This window comes from Heterodontus francisci, chromosome 34, assembly GCF_036365525.1.
Source record: "Heterodontus francisci isolate sHetFra1 chromosome 34, sHetFra1.hap1, whole genome shotgun sequence".
NCBI classification, from domain to species: Eukaryota; Metazoa; Chordata; class Chondrichthyes; order Heterodontiformes; family Heterodontidae; genus Heterodontus; species Heterodontus francisci.
Window position 1 is genome coordinate 19,004,222 of NC_090404.1, and position 18,839 is coordinate 19,023,060.

The 18,839-nt window shown below is 45.5% G+C and overlaps 3 non-coding genes across 3 annotated transcripts; 2 read left to right on the plus strand and 1 right to left on the minus strand.

Moving 5' to 3' along the window:
* The first annotated feature begins 352 nt into the window (after nt 1-352).
* trnai-aau (transfer RNA isoleucine (anticodon AAU)) lies at nt 353-426 on the plus strand. Its single transcript has one exon. It is a non-coding gene; the product is annotated as a tRNA-Ile (tRNA).
* Nucleotides 427-2,952: 2,526 nt separating this feature from the next.
* On the minus strand, nt 2,953-3,034 carry trnal-aag (transfer RNA leucine (anticodon AAG)). Its single transcript has one exon. It is a non-coding gene; the product is annotated as a tRNA-Leu (tRNA).
* Nucleotides 3,035-3,414: 380 nt separating this feature from the next.
* Nucleotides 3,415-3,488, plus strand: trnai-aau (transfer RNA isoleucine (anticodon AAU)). The gene has a single exon. It is a non-coding gene; the product is annotated as a tRNA-Ile (tRNA).
* Nucleotides 3,489-18,839: the final 15,351 nt, after the last annotated feature.

The window sequence follows — 18,839 nt, forward strand, 5'->3', positions numbered from 1 at the left end:
GGCTGTAAAGGAATTGATTGGCGATTGAAAGGTGCTTTTCTTCAGAATGATCCTGTGAATGGAGGTCTTTGCTTGGGAAGATGGAAGTGAGAGGAATTTGTAAGCACAATGCATTGAAAGTGCAGGCCGAGTGGTTGCATTGTTGAATTGGTAATGCAGGCTTTGTGGATAAATGGAGTTTGCAAAAGCCATTTGAAGATAGAAATCAAAGTCAAAGTGTGTGTGCATGTTGGAAATGTGAAAGAAAAAGAGCAAGTGTTGCTAAAACTCAGCATCTGTGGAGAGAGAAAGAGAGTGCTGATGAAAGGTGACAGACGTACAACATTAACATTAACAGGTAGTTGAGTGTCAAGGCCTGTTAGCTCAGATGGTTAGTGCCTGGTGCTAATAACGCCAAGGTCCTGGGTTCAATCCCCATACAGGCCACTAATTTAAGCACAGGGGCAGTAATTGCTTTGCTTGGGTGCATTGCATTTACAAACCATGAGCAAATACTAATACAAATCCCCCCACAACAGCTCAACTTTTTTCCAATTCATTCACAAATGCAAATATGCCCCATTTCACCTTGGCTCACTCAAGGTGCTGTGAAACCATCATCCTTTGCTGGAAAACCCATCTGCTGCACCGATGTCATTTCAGGAAAGAGACCTGCCTTCCTTTACCTCTTCTGGCGCCTCCTGACCCACAGTACTTTTAACTGTCCTCTGAAATGGCCGAACTGGCCCCTGACCTTTCAAGGGCAATTAAGGACGGACAATAAATGCTGCCTTTCTCACTGATGCCCCGTGAAAAAATAAACAAAAAATGTCAGTCTATTTGAACATTGCTTTGCATCTTTCTGCTGGCTTACCTCCGTTCAAATCGCCAAATAACAAATTGCCACCCAGGAGAACTGAGTTTCTCACATGTTCCCTTTTATCTTCCTTCATGGGATGTTAGCATCGCTGGCCCATCAATAATTGCTCTTGAGAAGGTGGTGGTGGCGAGCCACCTTCTTGAACTACTGCAGTCCATGTGCAGCCGGTACACCCAGTGCTGTTAGGGAGGGGCTTCCAGAATTGTGACTCAGTGACAGTGAAAGAACGGCGATATAATGCCATGTCAGGATGGTGTGTGCTTTGGTGGGGAACTTGCAGGTAGTGGTGTTCCCCATGCGACTGTTGCCCTTGTCATTTAAGGCGATCGAGGTGACGGGTTTGGAAGGTGCTGTCAAAGGAGACTGGGCTTTAGGGGTGATAATGAGGAGAAAGCTGGAGACTGCAGGAAGATATGAACGGACGAGTGACATCGGCAGAACAGCGGCAATTGGAATTCAATCCACAGAGGTGTGAGGGAACGCATTTGGGGAAGGCTAATAAGGCGAGGGAATACACAATAAATGGAAGAAGTATAAAGGAACAATGGCACCTTGGAGTGCAAGTCCACAGATCCCCGACGATGGTTGCTGTTGTCGTACGTCTTTCAGCGGGTATGTCGATAACTCGTATGCATCGTCAGGGAGGATATGATGTCGTCTGTCACGTGACATAGCAGTCGGAATCTGTTTGTTGAACCAGCAAGACGCTCTGGTGAAAACTCTCCAGCGATATTGATATTCTACTCTCATCGTCAAATCAAGAAGTCACAATATAGTTTACCTGTCCTACCTGCGTGATTGATTGGCGACTTTGTGTTTGAAGGATAGAGGGAACACAATGCGGTCACAGCGAACGATTTGTCGAAGATTTGGACTTTTTACGGCACATCGGGAGAGCGTCACATTCAGCTTGGCACTGCAGCAGAATTCCGCGAGGGGCGCAGAAGCTGTCGACAGAGCTCCGAGAGGTGAAGCACTATCAGAAGGCAGTACTTCATTGGCAACAGTGAGTAGCTGCACTGAGGGGCCGGCGGTTCAGTAGCGAAGGGGTGTGATCGGTTGATTTGGGGCATGCCGCTGCAAGTTAATTCAAAGACAAGCTTGCAAAAGGCTGAAAAAGGCCAGTGCAGGTCGATTGAAAAGCAGGCTTAAAATAAAATGCTGCAAATAGCCATCACAGCCATTACAGCTATTTGAGGCATCCTGGTGCCATTGACAGCAAAATAAACTGCTTTGTGGACAATGCCTGAAAAAGCGTGCGAAGGGGAGCAACAGGGCCACAGACCTGCAGTGCCATAGAGTTCAGAAAGAGGTGACGGCAAGTAAAAGTACTGCAGGCAGCCAGATCGGCAGCACATTGAAACCCTCGTGCAGAGGAAAGCAGGAAAGCTTCTTCCTACCTCGGAAAGCAGGGAAAATCCCAGGAATGTCCACATGATGACGTTTAAATTCCCATCTACCAAGTGGAAAGCCTCGATCCTCTTGCCAAATTCAAACTTTTCAAAGAAATGGTAGAGCTATGGTTCTTTGATTTGGCTGCATCAGAAGCTGATAAACTGGCAGTTCAAATGAAGATAGCTTTGGCAATCGAAGGTCTTCAGAGGCCGAATAGCTGAGGCTTATCGGAAGATGATCAGAAAGATGGTAAGAAAATATAGAGCACTCGAGAAGCAGAAATCCATGCGAAACTCAATTTCAGGAGACATGGGTTGGAATTTCTGTGATATAGACAGCGGTGAAAAGAGAGAATGGAGCAATTTGTCAGTGGCTGTAGGGACAATGGCAAGGATTGAAACCTTTCTGAAATGGACTCATGTGAAAGAATTGCAGAGTTGCGAATGACAATGAAGATTTTCAAAATGCCCTGGTAGAATGTCTTGACATTGAAGTTTTATTGAAAGAGTAGCATAAATAGAAAGGTAACGCTCGCAGGCCAAGAGAGTTTGCGAGCATTAGCCATGTCTTCAAATACTGGCACAGGAGCCAAGGTGGTGAAAGCAAAGGGGCCGCAGGGAAGAAGTGGACTTGTCCCGGCGACAATGTGCCCAGCACAGCAGAATGAGTGTGCCCAAAAGGAACAGGGAGTCAAATGCTAGCAGCGGTGGGATTCGAACCCACGCCTCCGAAGAAACTGGAACCTTAATCCAGCGCCTTAGACCGCTCGGCCACGCTACCATGCAGTTAAGGTTGTGGCTGTAAAGGAATTGATTGGTGATTGAAAGGTGCTTTTCTTCAGAATTATCCTGTGAATGGAGGTCTTTGCTTGGGAAGATGGAAGTGAGAGGAATTTGTAAGCACAATGCATTGAAAGTGCAGGCCGAGTGGTTGCATTGTTGAATTGGTAATGAAGGCTTTGTGGATAAATGGAGTTTGCAAAAGCCATTTGAAGATAGAAATCAAAGTCAAAGTGTGTGTGCATGTTGGAAATGTGAAAGAAAAAGAGCAAGTGTTGCTAAAACTCAGCATCTGTGGAGAGAGAAAGAGAGTGCTGATGAAAGGTGACAGACGTACAACATTAACATTAACATTAACATTAACAGGTAGTTGAGTGTCAAGGCCTGTTAGCTCAGATGGTTAGAGCGTGGTGCTAATAACGCCAAGGTCCTGGGTTCAATCCCCATACAGGCCACTAATTTAAGCACAGGGGCAGTAATTGCCTTGCTTGGGTGCATTGCATTTACAATCCATGAGCAAATACTAATACAAATCCCCCCACAACAGCTCAACCATTTTCCAATTCATTCACAAATGCAAATATGCCCCATTTCACCTTCGCTCACTCAAGGTGCTGTGAAACCATCATCCTTTGCTGGAAAACCCATCTGCTGCACCGATGTCATTTCAGGAAAGAGACCTGCCTTCCTTTACCTCTTCTGGCGCCTCCTGACCCACAGTACTTTTAACTGTCCTCTGAAATGGCCGAACTGGCCACTGACCTTTCAAGGGCAATTAAGGACGGACAATAAATGCTGCCTTTCTCACTGATGCCCCGTGAAAAAATAAACAAAAAATTTCTGTGATATAGACAGCGGTGAAAAGAGAGAATGGAGCAATTTGTCAGTGGCTGTAGGGACAATGGCAAGGATTGAAACCTTTCTGAAATGGACTCGTGAAAGAATTGCAGAGTTGCGAATAGTATTGACACCCATTGAAGCTTTTCATAATTCCTTCTGGTAAAAGCCAAAGATCTTGACATTGAGCCTCTATTGAAAGAGAAGCAGAAGTACAAAGCTACTCTGGCAGGCTGATAGAGTTGGTGAGCACTAGTTGTGGCTTCAAACATGAGCACTGTGGCCAAGGTGGTGAAAGTGAAGATGCCTCGTGGAAGATATGGACTTCTTCATCCAGCAAGAATATTCCGCTATAGCAGGATCTTCTTCTTCTTTGTCCTCCTTGTCTCGAGAGACAATGGATAAGTGCCTGCAGGTGGTCAGTGGTGTGTGGATCAGTGCCTGGAGTGGCTCTAAAGGCCAATTCTAGACTGACAGACTCTTCCACAGGGGCTACAGATAAAATTGGTTGTCCGGGCTGTTACACAGTTGGCTCTCCCCTTGCGCTTCTGTCTTTTTTCCTGCCAACTGCTAAGTCTCTTCGGCTCGCCACTGTTTAGCCCCGCCTTTATGGCTGCCCACCAGCTTTCACGATCACTGGCAATTATCTCCCAAGACTTGTGATCAATGTCACAGGACTTCATGTCGTGTTTGCAGACGTCTTTAAAGCGGGGACATGGATGGCCGGTGGGTCTGATACCAGTGACGAGCTCGCTGTACAATGTGTCCTTGGGGATCCTGCCATCTTCCATGCGGCTCACACGGCCAAGCCATCTCAAGCGCTGCGATCTTAGTAGGGTGCATAGGCTGTGGATGTTGGCTGCCTTGAGGACTTCTGCATTGCAGATACGGTCCTGCCACCTGATGCCAAGGATTCTCCGGAGACTGCGAAGATGGATTGAGTCGAGACGTCGCTCTTGGCTGACATACGTTGTCCAGGCCTCGCTGCCGTAGAGCAAGGTACTGAGGACACAGGCTTGAAACACTCGGACTTTTGTGTTCCGTGTCAGTGCGCCATTTTCCCACACTCTCTTGGCCAGTCTAGACATAGCAGCGGATGCCTTTCCCATGCACTTGTTAATTTCTGCATCGAGAGACAGGTTACTGGTGATAGTTGAGCCTAGGTAGGTGAACTCTTGAACCACTTCCAGAGCGTGGTCGCCAATATTGATGGATGGAGCATTTCTGACGTCCTGTCCCATGATGTTCGTTTTCTTGAGGCTGATGGTTAAGCCAAATTCGTTGCAGGCAGCCGCAAACCTGTCGATGAGTCTCTGCAGACACTCTTCAGTGTGAGATGTTAATGCAGCATCGTCAGCAAAGAGGAGTTCCCTGATGAGGACTTTCAGTACTTTGGTCTTCGCTCTTAGACGGGCAAGGTTGAACAACCTGCCACCTGATCTTGTGTGGAGGAAAATTCCTTCTCCTGAAGACTTGAACGCATGAGAGAGCAGCAGGGAGAAGAAAATCCCAAAAGAGTGTGGGTGCGAGAACACAGCCCTGTTTCACGCCACTCAGGATAGGAAAGGGGTCAGATGAGGCGCCGCTATGCTGAATTGTGCCTTTCATATTGTCATGGAATGAGGTGATGATATTTAGTAGCTTTGGTGGACGTCCAATCTTTTCTAGTAGTCTGAAGAGACCACGTCTGCTGACGAGGTCAAAGGCTTTGGTGAGATCTATGAAAGCAATGTAGAGGGGCATCTGTTGTTCACAGCATTTCTCCTGTAGCTGGCAAAGGGAGAACAGCATGTCAATGGTGGATCTCTCTGCTCGAAAGCCACACTGTGCCTCAGGGTAGACACGCTCAGCCAGCTTCTGGAGCCTGTTTAAAGCGACTCGAGCGAAGACTTTCCCCACTATGCTGAGCAGAGAGATTCCACGGTAGTTGTTGCAGTCACCGCGGTCACCCTTGTCCTTATAGAGGTTGGTGATATTGGCATCGCGCATGTCCTGTGGTACTGCTCCCTCATCCCAGCACAGGCAAAGCAGTTCATGGAGTGCTGAGAGTATAGCAGGCTTGGCACTCTTGATTATTTCAGGGGTAATGCCATCCTTTCCGGGGGCTTTTCCACTGGCGAGAGAATCAATGGCATCACTGAGTTCCAATTTTGTTGGCTGTTCATCCAGCTCATCCATGACTGGCAGAGACTGGGCTGCATTGAGGGCGGTCTCGGTGACAACATTCTCCCTGGAGTACAGTTCTAGGTAGTGCTCCACCCAGCGGTCCATTTGCTTGCATTGGTCAGTGATCGTTTCCCCTGATTTAGACTTGAGGGGGGCAATCTTCTTGAAGGTACGACTCCATAGGTTTTGCCAGTAGTCATTTGCGCAGCGCCTGGCTGTTCTTTGTGCAGCGCTTCTGGCTAATTTAAGTGCTACAGATGTTAACTCGCTGGGGGCTTTTTTGTACTTCAACAGTGCAATGCGCTTAGGGGCTATGACAGGTTCCAGCTCTTCAAAGTGAGATTGAAACCAGTCTGCATTCTGTTTCTCACATTTGCCATAGGTGGTCATTGCTGAGTCACAGATGGTGTCTCTGATGTGGGCCCACTTCGTCTCTGCATCCCCTGCAAGAGTGTCTTGAAGGGCTTTTTCAAGTGAAATTAGAAACTTTTGTAACAGCTGTGGATAAGAAATTCTGCTCGTGTTGATGCGCGGGTGGCCCTTCTGCTTGGAGTGATGTAGCTGCTTTGGTTTGAGTCTAACCTTGCTGCACACCAGGGAGTGGTCGGTGTCGCAGTCCGCACTGTGGAAGCTGCGTGTGATTTGAACACTGTTTATGGAGGCTCGCCTTGTGACAATGAGGTCCAGCGACATGATCTTGGGTGTCTCCATGAAACCTGGTGACAGGGTTTAGTATGAAAGAACGAGTTGGTGATGCAGAGGTTATGATAGGTACACAACTCAAGCAGTCTCTGTCCATTCTCATTCATCCTTCCAATGCCATAGCGCCCAAGGCAGGGGAGCCATGAGTCATGGTCGGCCCCAACCCTGGCGTTAAAGTCCCCCAGCAGGAACGAATGTTCGGTATTCAGAATGCTGCTAATGATATTATGGAGTTCCTCGCAGAACTGGTCCTTAGCTTCAGGTGGGGAGCAGAGTGTTGGAGCATAGATGCTGAGTAGGTGTACTGGACCAGAGGCAGTGAGCAGTCGGATGGACAGTATGCGTTCCGAGCCATTTGAAGGTGGCTCTATCATGCTGAGCAAAGAGTTTCTGATGGCGAAGCCCACTCCATGCTGTCTTGGTTCTTCAGGATCCCTACCCTGCCAGAAGAAGGTGTAGTCTTCTAGTTATGTTATGAGCGGCATGGACAGAGTGGATAGTCAGAAGCTTTTTCCCAGGGTGGAAGAGTCAGTTACTAGGGGACATAGGTTTAAGGTGCGAGGGGCAAAGTTTAGAGGGGATGTGCGAGGTAAGCTTTTTACACAGAGGGTGGTGAGTGCCTGGAACTTGCTGCCACGGGAGGTGGTGGAAACAGATACGATAGCGACGTTTAAGAGACATCTTGACAAATGTATGAATAGGATGGGAAGAGAGGGATATAGGCCCCGGAAGTGCAGAAGGTTTCAGTTTAGGCAGGCATCAAGATCGGTGCAGGCTTGGAGGGCCGAATGGCCTGTTCCTGTGCTGTACTGTTCTTTTTTCTTTGTTTGAAAAACTTAGCCTCACTGCTGCATTAATTTCATCTCTGCAGGGGAGGTGGTGGCATAATGGTATTGTCACTGCACTAGTAACCCAGAGACCCAGGGTATTTCTCTGGGGACATGGGTTCAAATCCCACCACAGCAGAAGGTGGAATTTAAATTCAATTAATAAATCTGGAATTAAAAGGCTAGTCTAATGATGGCCATGAATCTATTGTCGATTGTTGTAAAAACCCATCTGGTTCATCAATGTCCTTAAGGGAAGGAAATCTGCTGTTTGTACCTGGTCTGGCCTACATGTGACTCCAGACCCACAGCAATGTGGTTAACTCTTACATGCCCTCTGAAATGGCCCAGCAAGCCACTCAGTTGTATCTAACTGCTATGAAGTCAATAAAAACAGCACTGGGGGTGTACCTACCCCACATGGACTGCAGCGGTTCAAGAAGGCAGCTCACCACCACCTTCTCAAGGGCAATTAGGGATGGGCAATAAATGCTGGCCTGGCCAGCGACGCCCACATCCCATGAATGAATTTTTTTAAAAAAATTGAGTAGACGCCCAGCGACACAGACACTTGCTGATTTTGGTCTTCCAGAATCACTTGATTTTGAATCCTGTAATTGTAACTAACTAAATGCTGCCCCCAAAGTGGGCAATGATAGTGGGCAGGGCCTGAATTACCAACCAATATGAAAACAGAACATTACCCATTCAATAAAAAAAAATTGGTGATACAACTGAAAGCTGTGTCCTGATTCAATCCTAAAACGATGAACGAACTCAATCACATACTTTCCTATTCCCATCGATTTGCACTTCCTCCTGGCCCAGCAAGGACTTGTAATCTTTATTTGAAAGGTTTGTATGATAACAGTTAGAGAATCCCTTTCAGCTTACCTTTCCCCCAAAATAGGATCTGTCCCTGAATGTGCTTTCTATAAGCCTATGAAACAAACCCTGCAAGCGGGCCAGCAAAGTGGTGTAGTGGTTAGTATCACAGCTCCAGCAACCTGGGTTCAGTTCTGAGTACCGCCTGTGCAGGCTTTGTAAGTTCTCCCTGTGATGGTGTGGGTTTCCACCAGGTCCTCTAGTTTCCTCCCACAGCTAAAGACTTGTAAATTGACCATTGTAAATTGCTCCTAGTGTAGGGAGGAGGAAGATGGGGATGTGGTAGGAAATATGGGACGAATGTAGGGTTAGTGTTAATGGTTAGCATTAGTGGGCTGAAGGGCCCGTTTCAGTCCTCTATGACTCTAGGAAAACAAAATTGCTGGGCTTGGGGGTGGGCAGTGGAAGTGGTGAGTAACAGGCAGGAGGGACATGATGGGTTATGAAACAGTATCTCTAGGAGCGTTAGCTCATCTTTCAAGAGTAAACCATGGAACAGCTTCTTCACTGAATGGATGATCTTCAGTTGTTTTAATGTTGCTATATAATTTCAGATCCTCTCAATCCCACCCTGAAAAAACAATTTCTTCAAACTGAACCACTGAATCTTGTAAATTAGTTGAACAGAGTGCCAAGAATCATTCACTGAATAGCAGGATCACTGCAGCCAAAACAAACCTGGATTCAAATACTGACAGCAGGAGGATTCAAACCCACACTTCCACAGACAGTAGAAGTTTATTTCAATACCTTAGACCACTCAGCCACATTACCACACAAGGAGCTTATTGGCTGTAAAACATATGAATTGCTAAGTAAATTGCTTTTCTTCAGGGCGGCACAGTGGTTAGCACCGCAGCCTCACAGCTCCAGCGACCTGGGTTCAATTCTGGGTACTGCCTGTGTGGAGTTTGCAAGTTCTCCCTGTGTCTGCGTGGGTTTCCTTCCACAGCCAAAGACTTGCAGGTTGAGAGGTAAATTGGCCATTATAAATTGCCCTGAGTATTGGTCGGTGGCAGGGGAATATAGGGACAGATGGGGATGTAGTAGGAATATGGGATTAGTGTTGGATTGGTATAAATGGGTGGTTGATGTTCGGCACAGACTCCGTGGGCCGAAGGGCCTGTTTCAGTGCTGCAGCTCAAAATAAATAAAATAAAAAAATTATCCAGTGAATGGAGGTCTTTGCTTTGGAAGATGGAAGTGAGAGGAATTTCTAAGCACAATGCATTGAAAGTGCAGGCCGAGTGGTTGCATTGTTGAATTGGTAATGCAGGGATCCCGGATAAATCGACTTTGGCTAAAGCCATTGGAACAAAAATAAAAGCAAAATTCTGTGGATGCATGGAAACGTGAAATAGGAACAGAAAGTGCTGGCAATACTCAGCAGGTCCAGCAGCGTCCGTGGAGAGAGAAATCGAGTTCTGGTGAAAGGTCACAGACCTGAAACATTGACACTTTCTTTACACGTCGAGGCTTGTTAGCTCAGTCCCCACACAAGCCAATGTCTAATCTAGGGATGATAAGCATTATAAGTGCCTGCTTGGAATAAACAATTGTGTTGTCACTACACTCCCTCGCTAGCATTCTGGGGCTGTGAGTTCAAATTCCCCACCGGCCCCACAATGGTAGAAGCGTGCTGAGATTAAGTAATGCAAACATGAACTTTTTTTTGCTGTAAAAACCCATCTGGTTTACTAATGTAATTTCAGGAAGGAAATCTGCCATCTTTACCTACTCTGGACTCCATGCGTCTCCAGGTCCACAGCATAGTGACTTACCTTGAACTGTCCTCTTAAATGGCCGAGCAAGCCACTGACTCAGAATAAGTATATTCCTACAATGAAGATAAATTCTAAGGGGAGGACCCACCATCCGTGTTTAGCTGAAGAAGTTAAGGAAAGCATCAAACTTAAGGAAAAGGCATACAATTGCACAAAGATGAGAGGCAGTTCAGATGATTGGTCAGAATTTAAAGAGCAGCAGAGAATGACTCAAAGGTTAATCAGGAGAAAGAAATGAGAGTATGAGAGGAAGCAAGCTAGAGATGTAAAAATGGATAGCAAGAGTTTCTACGGGTATTTAAAAAGGAAAAGAGTGAGTAAAGGGAGTGTTGGACTGCTAGAGAGTGAGAATGGGGAGTTAATGGTAGATAATAAGGAAATGGCGGAGGAAATGAACAAATATTTTGCTTCTGTCGTCACTATGGAGGACGCAAAAAACAAAGAACAAAGAACAATACAGCACAGGAACAGGCTATTCGGCCCTCCAAGCCTGCGCCGATCTTGATGCCTGCCTAAACTAAAACCTTCTGCACTTCTTGGGCCCATATCCCTCTATTCCCTTCCTATTCATGCATTTGTCAAGATGCCTCTTAAACGTCTCTATAGTACCTGCTTCCATCACTTCCCCCGGCAACATGTTCCAGGCACTCACCACCCTCTGTGTAAAGAACTTGCCTTGCACATCCCCTCTAAACTTTGCCCCTCTCACCTTAAACGTTTGTCCCCTAGTAAATGACTCTTCCACCCTGGGAAAAAGCTTCTGACTATCCACTCTGTCCATGCCGCTTATAACTTTGTAAACCTCTATCATGTCACCCCTCCACCTCCGTCGTTGCAGTGAAAACAATCCGAATTTATCCAACCTCTCCTCATAGCTAATGCCCTCCAGACCAGGTAACATCCTGGTAAACCTCTTCTGTACCCTCTCCAAAGCCTCCACGTCCTTCTAGTAGTGTGGCGACCAGAATTGCAGGCAATATTCTAAGTGTGGCCTAACTAAAGTTCTGTACAGCTGCAGCATGACTTGCCTATTTTTATACTCTATGCCCCGATCGATGAAGGCAAGCATGCCGTATGCCTTCTTGACTAACTTATCCACCTGCGTTGCCACTTTCAGTGACCTGTGGACCTGTACGCCCAGATCTCTCTGCCTGTCAATACTCCTAAGGGTTCTGCCATTTACTATATACTTCCCACCTGCATTAGACCTTCCAAAATGCATTACCTCACATTTGTCCGAATTAAACTCCATCTGCCATTTCTCCGCCCAAGTCTCCAACCAATCTATATCCTGCTGTATCCTCTGACAATCCTCATCACTGTCCGCAACTCCACCAACCTTTGTGTTGTCCGCAAACTTACTAATCAGACCAGCTACATTTTCCTCCAAATCATTTATATATACTACAAACAGCAAAGGTCCCAGCACTGATCCCTGCGGAACACCACTAGTCACATCCCTCCATTCAGAAAAACACCCTTCCACTGCTACCCTCTGTCTTCTATGACCGAGCCAGTTCTGTATCCATCTTGACAGCTCCCCTCTGATCCCATGTGACTTCACCTTTTGTATCAGTCTGCCATGAGGGACCTTGTCAAAGGCTTTACTGAAGTCCATATAGATAACATCAACTGCCCTTCCTTCATCAATCATCTTTGTCACTTCCTCAAAAAACTCAATCAAATTAGTGAGACACGACCTCCCCTTCACAAAACCATGCTGCCTCTCGCTAATAAGTCCATTTGTTTCCAAATGGAAGTAAATCCTGTCCCGAAGAATCCTCTCTAATAATTTCCCTACCACTGATGTAAGGCTCACTGGCCTCTAATTTCCTGTATTATCCTTGCTACCCTTCTTAAACAAAGGAACAGCATTGGCTATTCTCCAGTCCTCTGGGACCTCACCTGTAGCCAATGAGGATGCAAAGATTTCTGTCAAGGCCCCAGCAATTTCTTCCCTTGCCTCCCTCAGTATTCTGGGGTAGATCCCATCAGGCCTTGGGGACTTATCTACCTTAATGCTTTGCAAGACACCCAACACCTCCTCCTTTTTGATAATGAGATGACTGAGACTATCTACACTCCCTTCCCTATGCTTATCATCCACCAAGTCCTTCTCCTTGGTGAATACTGATGCAGAGTACTCATTTAGTACCTTGCCCATTTTCTCTGGCTCCCCACATAGATTCCCTTCTCTGTCCTTGAGTGGGCCAGCCTTTTCCTTGGCTACCCTCTTGCTCTTTATATACATATAAAAAGGCTTGGGATTTTCCTTAATCCTGTTTGCCAATGACTTCTCATAACCCCTTTTAGCCCTCCTGGCTCCTTGCTTAAGTTCCTTCCAACTGTCTTTATATTCCTCAAGGGATTTGTCTGTTCCTATCCTTCCAGCCCTTACGAATGCTTCCTTTTTCTTTTTGACGAGGCTCATAATATCCCGCGTTATCCAAGGTTCCCGAAACTTGCCAAACTTATCCTTCTTCCTCACAGGAACATGCTAGTCCTGGATGCTAATCAACTGACATTTGAAAGACTCCCACATGTCAGATGTTGATTTACCCTCAAACAGCTGCCCCCAATCTAAATTCTTCAGTTCCTGCCTAATATTGTTATAATTAGCCTTCCCCCAATTTAGCACCTTCACCCGAGGACTACTCTTATCCTTATCCACAAGTACCTTAAAACTTATGGAATTATGGTCACTGTTCCCGAAATGCTCCCCTGCTGAAACTTTGACCACCTGACCGGGCTCATTCCCCAATACCAGGTCCAGTACGGCCCCATCCCTAGTTGGACTATCTACGTATTGTTTCAAGAAGCCCTCCTGGATGCTCCTTACAAATTCTGCCCCATCCAAGCCCCTAGCACTAAGTGAGTCCCAGTCAATATAGGGGAAGTTAAAATCACCCACCACTACAACCTTGTTACCTTTACATCTTTCCAAAATCTGTCTACATATCTGCTCCTCTACCTCCCGCTGGCTGTTGGGAGGCCTGTAGTAAACCCCCAACATCGTGACTGCACCCTTCCTATTCCTGAGCTCCACCCATATTGCCTCGCTGCATGATCCCTCCGAGGTGTCCTCCCACAGTATAGCTGCGATATTCTCCTTAACCAGTAATGCAACTCCCCCACCCCTTTTACATCCCCCTCTATCCCGCCTGAAGCTTCTAAATCCTGGAACATTTAGCTGCCAATCCTGTCCTTCCCTCAACCAAGTCTCTGTAATAGCAACAACATCATAGTTCCAAGTACTAATCCAAGCTCTAAGTTCATCTGCCTTACCTGTTATACTTCTTGCATTGAAACAAATGCACTTCAGACCACCAGTCCCGCTGTTCTCCGCAACATCTCCCTGCCTGCTCTTCCAGTAATAGCTGTAAATCAGGAGGTGGAAGGAAGAGAGGAACTTGGTGAAATTACAATCACCAGGGACGCGGTACTGAGCAAACTGATGGAGCTGCGGACTGACAAGTCTCCGGGTCCTGATGGGCATCATCCTAGGGTCTTAAAAGAGGGGCGAATGAGGTGGTACATGCATTGGTGTTAATTTTCAAAATTTACTGAATCCTAGAAAGGTTCCATCAGACTGGAAAGTAGCAAATATAACCCCTCTATATTTAAGAAATAGGTAACTATAGGCTCGTTAGCTTGACGTCTGTCGTGGGGAAAGTGTTAGAATCGATCATTAAGGAGGCTATAGCTGGTCACTCAGAAAAACTCAAGGTAATGGGGAATAGTCAGCATGGTTCTGTGAATGGTTTTAAAAAGACAAAGTTAAGGGCATTCTATCTGAATGCATGCAACATTTGCAACAAGGTCGATGATTTGAAGGCACAAATTGAGGTAAATGGGTATGATTTAATTGCCATTACAGAGACATGGTTACAGGGTGACCTAGACTGGGAACTGAATATTCAAGGATATTGGTTAATTAGGAAGGATAGACAAAAAGGAAAGGGAGATGGGATAGTGCTCTTAATAAGGAACGAGATCAGTACATTAGTGAGACAGAATCTTAGATCGAAGGATCAAGATGTAGAATCAATTTAGGTGGAGCTAAGAAACAGCAACAGCCAGCAAACATTGTTGGGAGTTGTTTATCGGCCACCAAACAGTAGTGGTAATGTTGGACACAGTATAAATTAGAAAATTAGAGGTGCATGTAACATGGGTAATCCAATAATAATGGGCAACTTCAATTTAAATATAGTCTGGGTAGACCGAATCAGCACATGGAGGATGACTTCCTGGAGTGTGTACGAGATGGGTTTCTGGAGCAGTACTTTGAAAAACCAACTGGGAATCGGGCTATTTTAGATTTGGTACTACGTAATGAGAAAGAGCTAATTAATAAACTCGCTGTAAAGGAGCCTTTGGGAAATAGTGAGCATAATATGATAGAATTCTACATTAATTTTGAAAGTGATATCGTTCATTATGAAACTAGGGTCTTAAATCTGAACAAAGAAAACTATGACGGTATGAGGGACAAGTTGGCTAAGGGTGGATTGGGAAAATACACTAAAGGCTAGTATTAAAAGTAGTACTTCATGGTCGATAACTAATATACATTCCTCTAAGATACAAAAACTCAACAGGAAAGATGAGTCAACTGTAGCTAACAAGAGAAGTTAAAGGTTATGCTAGATCAAAGGAAGTGGCTTATAAGGTTTCTCAGGTAAACCTGAGGATTGGGAGCAATTTAGAATCCAGCAAAGGAGGACCAAGGAACTGATAAAGAAAGAGAAAAGAAAATATGAATGCAAGCTAGCAAGAAACATAAAGACAAACCGTCAAAGACTCTTTAGGTATGTGAAAAGGAAACGATTAGCAAGGACAAACGTGTGTTCATGATAGGTGGAGACAGGATAATTTTTTAATGGAGAATAGGGAAATGGTGGTCTGTCTTCACGGAAGAAGATACAGAAAATCTCCCAGAAATATGAGTGCACCAAGGGGCTTGTGAAAATGAGGAACTGAAAGAAATTAATATTAATAAATAGATAGTACTTGAAAAATTAACTGGATTGAAGGTTGATAAATCCACTGGACCAGTTGGACTACATCCAAGTGTGTTGAAGGAGGTGGCTATAAAGATAGTGGCTGCGTTGATGGTTATCTTTCAAAAGTCTATAGATTCTGAAAAGGCTCCAGCAGACTGGAAAGTAGCAAATGTACCACTTTTTAGAAATGAGGGAGAGAGAAAATGGGAGACTACAGACCTGTTAGTTTGATGTCACTAGTAGGGAAAATGTTAGAATCTATTATAAAGGATGTGATGACTCGACACTTAGAAATAATGATATGATTGGGCAGAGTCAACATGGATTTATGAAAGGGAAAATCATGTTTGACAAACCTGGTAGAGATTTTTGAGCATGCTACTTGTAGCATAGATAAGGAAGACTAGTAGACATGGTGTATTTGGATTTTCAGAAGGCTTTTATTAAGGTCCCACACAGGAGGTTAGAGTACATGGAATTGGGGGTATCTTACAGGCTGTTACAACTGGAGTCCCACAAGGATTAGTGCTGGGCTGCAGTTGTTCACAATTTATATAAATGATTTGGATGTGGGGACCGAATGTAATATTTCTAAATTTGTTGATGACACAAAACTAGGTGGGAATGTGAGTTGTGGGGAGGGTGCAAGAAGGGTTCAAGGGGACTTGGACAGCATAGTGAATGGGCAAGAACGTGGCAAATGTAATATAATGTGAATAAGTGTGATGTTATCCACTTTGGTAGAAAAAACAGAAAGACAGAGTATTTCTTAATTGGTGAGAGGTTGTGAAGTGTTGATCTCCAAAGGGACCTGGGTGTCCTTGTTCATGAGTCAGTGAAAGCTAGCATGCAGGTGCAGCAAGCAATTAGGAAGGCAAATGGTATGTTGGCCTTCATCGCAAGGGGACTTGAGTACAGGAGTAAAGTCATCTTGCTGCAATTGTATACAGCCTTGGTGAGACTGCACCTGGACTATTGTGTACAGTTTTTGCCTCCTCATCTAAGGAAGTATATACCTGCCATAGAGGGAGTGCAACGGAGGTTCACCAGACTAATCCTTGGGATGGTGGGATTGTCTAATGAGGAGAGATTGAGAAAACTGGCCTTGTGTTCTCTAGAGTTTCGAAGAATGAGAGGTGATCTCATTGAAAGTTACAAAATTCTTACAGGGTGGATGTGGATAGGATGTTTCCTCTGGCTGGTGAGTCTAGAACAAGGGGACACAGTCTCAGAATAAGGGAAGGGCATTTAAGACTGAGATGAGGAGGAATTTCTTCACAGAGGCTGGTGAATCTTTGGAATTCTTTACCCCCGAGGGCGGTTAAAGCTCAATCATTGAGCATGTTTAAGACAGAGTTTGATAGATATCTAGATACTAATGACATTAAGGGATACGGGGATAGTGCGGGTAAGTGGTGTTGAGGTAGATGATCAGCCATGATCTAACTGAATGGCGGAGCAGGCTCGATGGGCTGAATGGCCTACTCCTGCTCCTATGTTTCTCACTCCACAGACACTGTCAGAGTGCTGAGCATTTTCCGCTTTCATGCAGCAAATAAGACATGCTGGTTGTGAATGTCTGCGTAGAAGTGAGAATATTTCATTCCCTGACCAGGAATCCAACCCGAGCCGTGACAGTGAAAGCACCAAATTCTAACCACTAGAACATCAAGGAATCTCTGCAATACCCTTTCAGGTCAGCTGCTTTTCCCATTTCACTTTCAGCAGGAAATTTCGATGATCCTATGAATATTTCAGTTGGGCCACGATCATTTTACACACAAAAAACTGGTTCAAGAGATATGGGAGTGGGCAGGAAAGTGCTGTTAGGAAGGGAGTTCCAGGATTTTCGTGCACACAGTCACACCCTGGAGAGGCCCGTTCACTTGCTCCGTGCGTGGGAGAGATTTCTCTATTTCATCCGATCTGCTGACACACCAGCGAGTTCACACTGGGGAGAGGCCGTTCACCTGCTCAGTGTGTGGGAAGAGATTCACTCAGACATCCAACCTTCCGGCACACCAGCGAGTTCACACTGGGGAGAGGCCGTTCTCCTGCTCCGTGTGTGGGAAGAGATTCACTCAGACATCCAACCTTCTGGCACACCAGCGAGTTCACACTGGGGAGAGGCTGTTCTCCTGCTCCGTGTGTGGGAAGAGATTCACTCAGACATCCAACCTTCTGGCACACCAGCGAGTTCACACTGGGGAGAGGCTGTTCTCCTGCTCCGTGTGTGGGAAGAGATTCACTCAGACATCCAACCTTCTGGCACACCAGCGAGTTCACACTGGGGAGAGGTCGTTCACCTGCTCCGTGTGTGGGAAGGGATTCACCGGGTGGTCCAACCTGCTGACACACCAGCGAGTTCACACTGGGGAGAAGCCGTTCTCCTGCTCCGACTGTGGGAAGGGATTCACTCAGTCATCCCACCTGCTGACACACAAGCGAGTTCACAAGTAACTCAGCGATGAGTAATTTCCACCAAATAGCAGATTTCCAACTTTGGGGTTTTGGAAATCCACCATTGGCTTCACCCTTTCCGACCTGAACCAGAAGAACGGCTTTAAAAAGATATTGGAACTGACAGCTCACTGTCAGTTGTGTTTTATTTTGAAGCTGTCCAACCATGAATCTGCCCGGAGGTCTTTTTACCTGTTTTTAAGTCGTCTTTACTTTTTTAAAAAATAGTCTTCCGCCTTGGTGGAAATGAACTTCAACCAGGAAAGCAAGTGGGTGGAACTGCATACTCCTTCACAACCTCAGTGTGTCAGTCTTCTGTAAATGGCCAAAAATGAGGTGTGTGTAAACACAGACCACTTCCCAATGTTTGTTTTTGCCTTCATGGGATATCTTAGCAGAGACCACCTGAGAACTGACACAACTCATTTGCCATGGTTTAAAATTAATGGTGCAGGATCAGTAGCTGGCAAGTCGCTGGTCTGCAGCAAAAACATTGGTCTGTCAATAGGAATTTGAAACCTGCTTCCATTTACACAGCAGTGTGTGTCTGAAGTAATTTCTGAAAACCCTGCACAAACTGGTTACTGTATGTGACTATCCTGCAGAGAGCATGAACTGTATAAACTGAATATATCCTGTACTTTGCAGCAACTGAAGTGATCTGGAATTTCCACTTATCGGTTTGCTCAGGTGTATGGCTGAATTCCATTCATGGTTCATCTCCACTTTCACTGTCGACTGTCCCAGTCACACTGTAAACCTTGAGTCAGTGTGAAGCTGTCTTTTACACTATAGTGATGCAAGGCAAGGAGTATAACTCTGGCCATCTTTCTTCAATGTGTGGTTTGACATTGCTTAATATTATCTAGAAAAGTCTGTCCTGCACCACATTGGCTACAGTGCAACTACCCTGTGAGCTCTCTGCACTCACTATAAATAATCCAGTCCTCAATGGATCCAGGTATGGTGCTTGAAGATTGGAGAACTGTTAACGTTGTATCTCTGTTTAAAAAGGGAGCAAAGGATGGACCTAATAATTACAGGCCAGTCAATCTAACCTCAGTAGAGGGCAAAATATTAGAATCTATTCTGAGAGACAGGATAAACTGTCACTTAGAAAGGCACAGGTTAATAAAGGA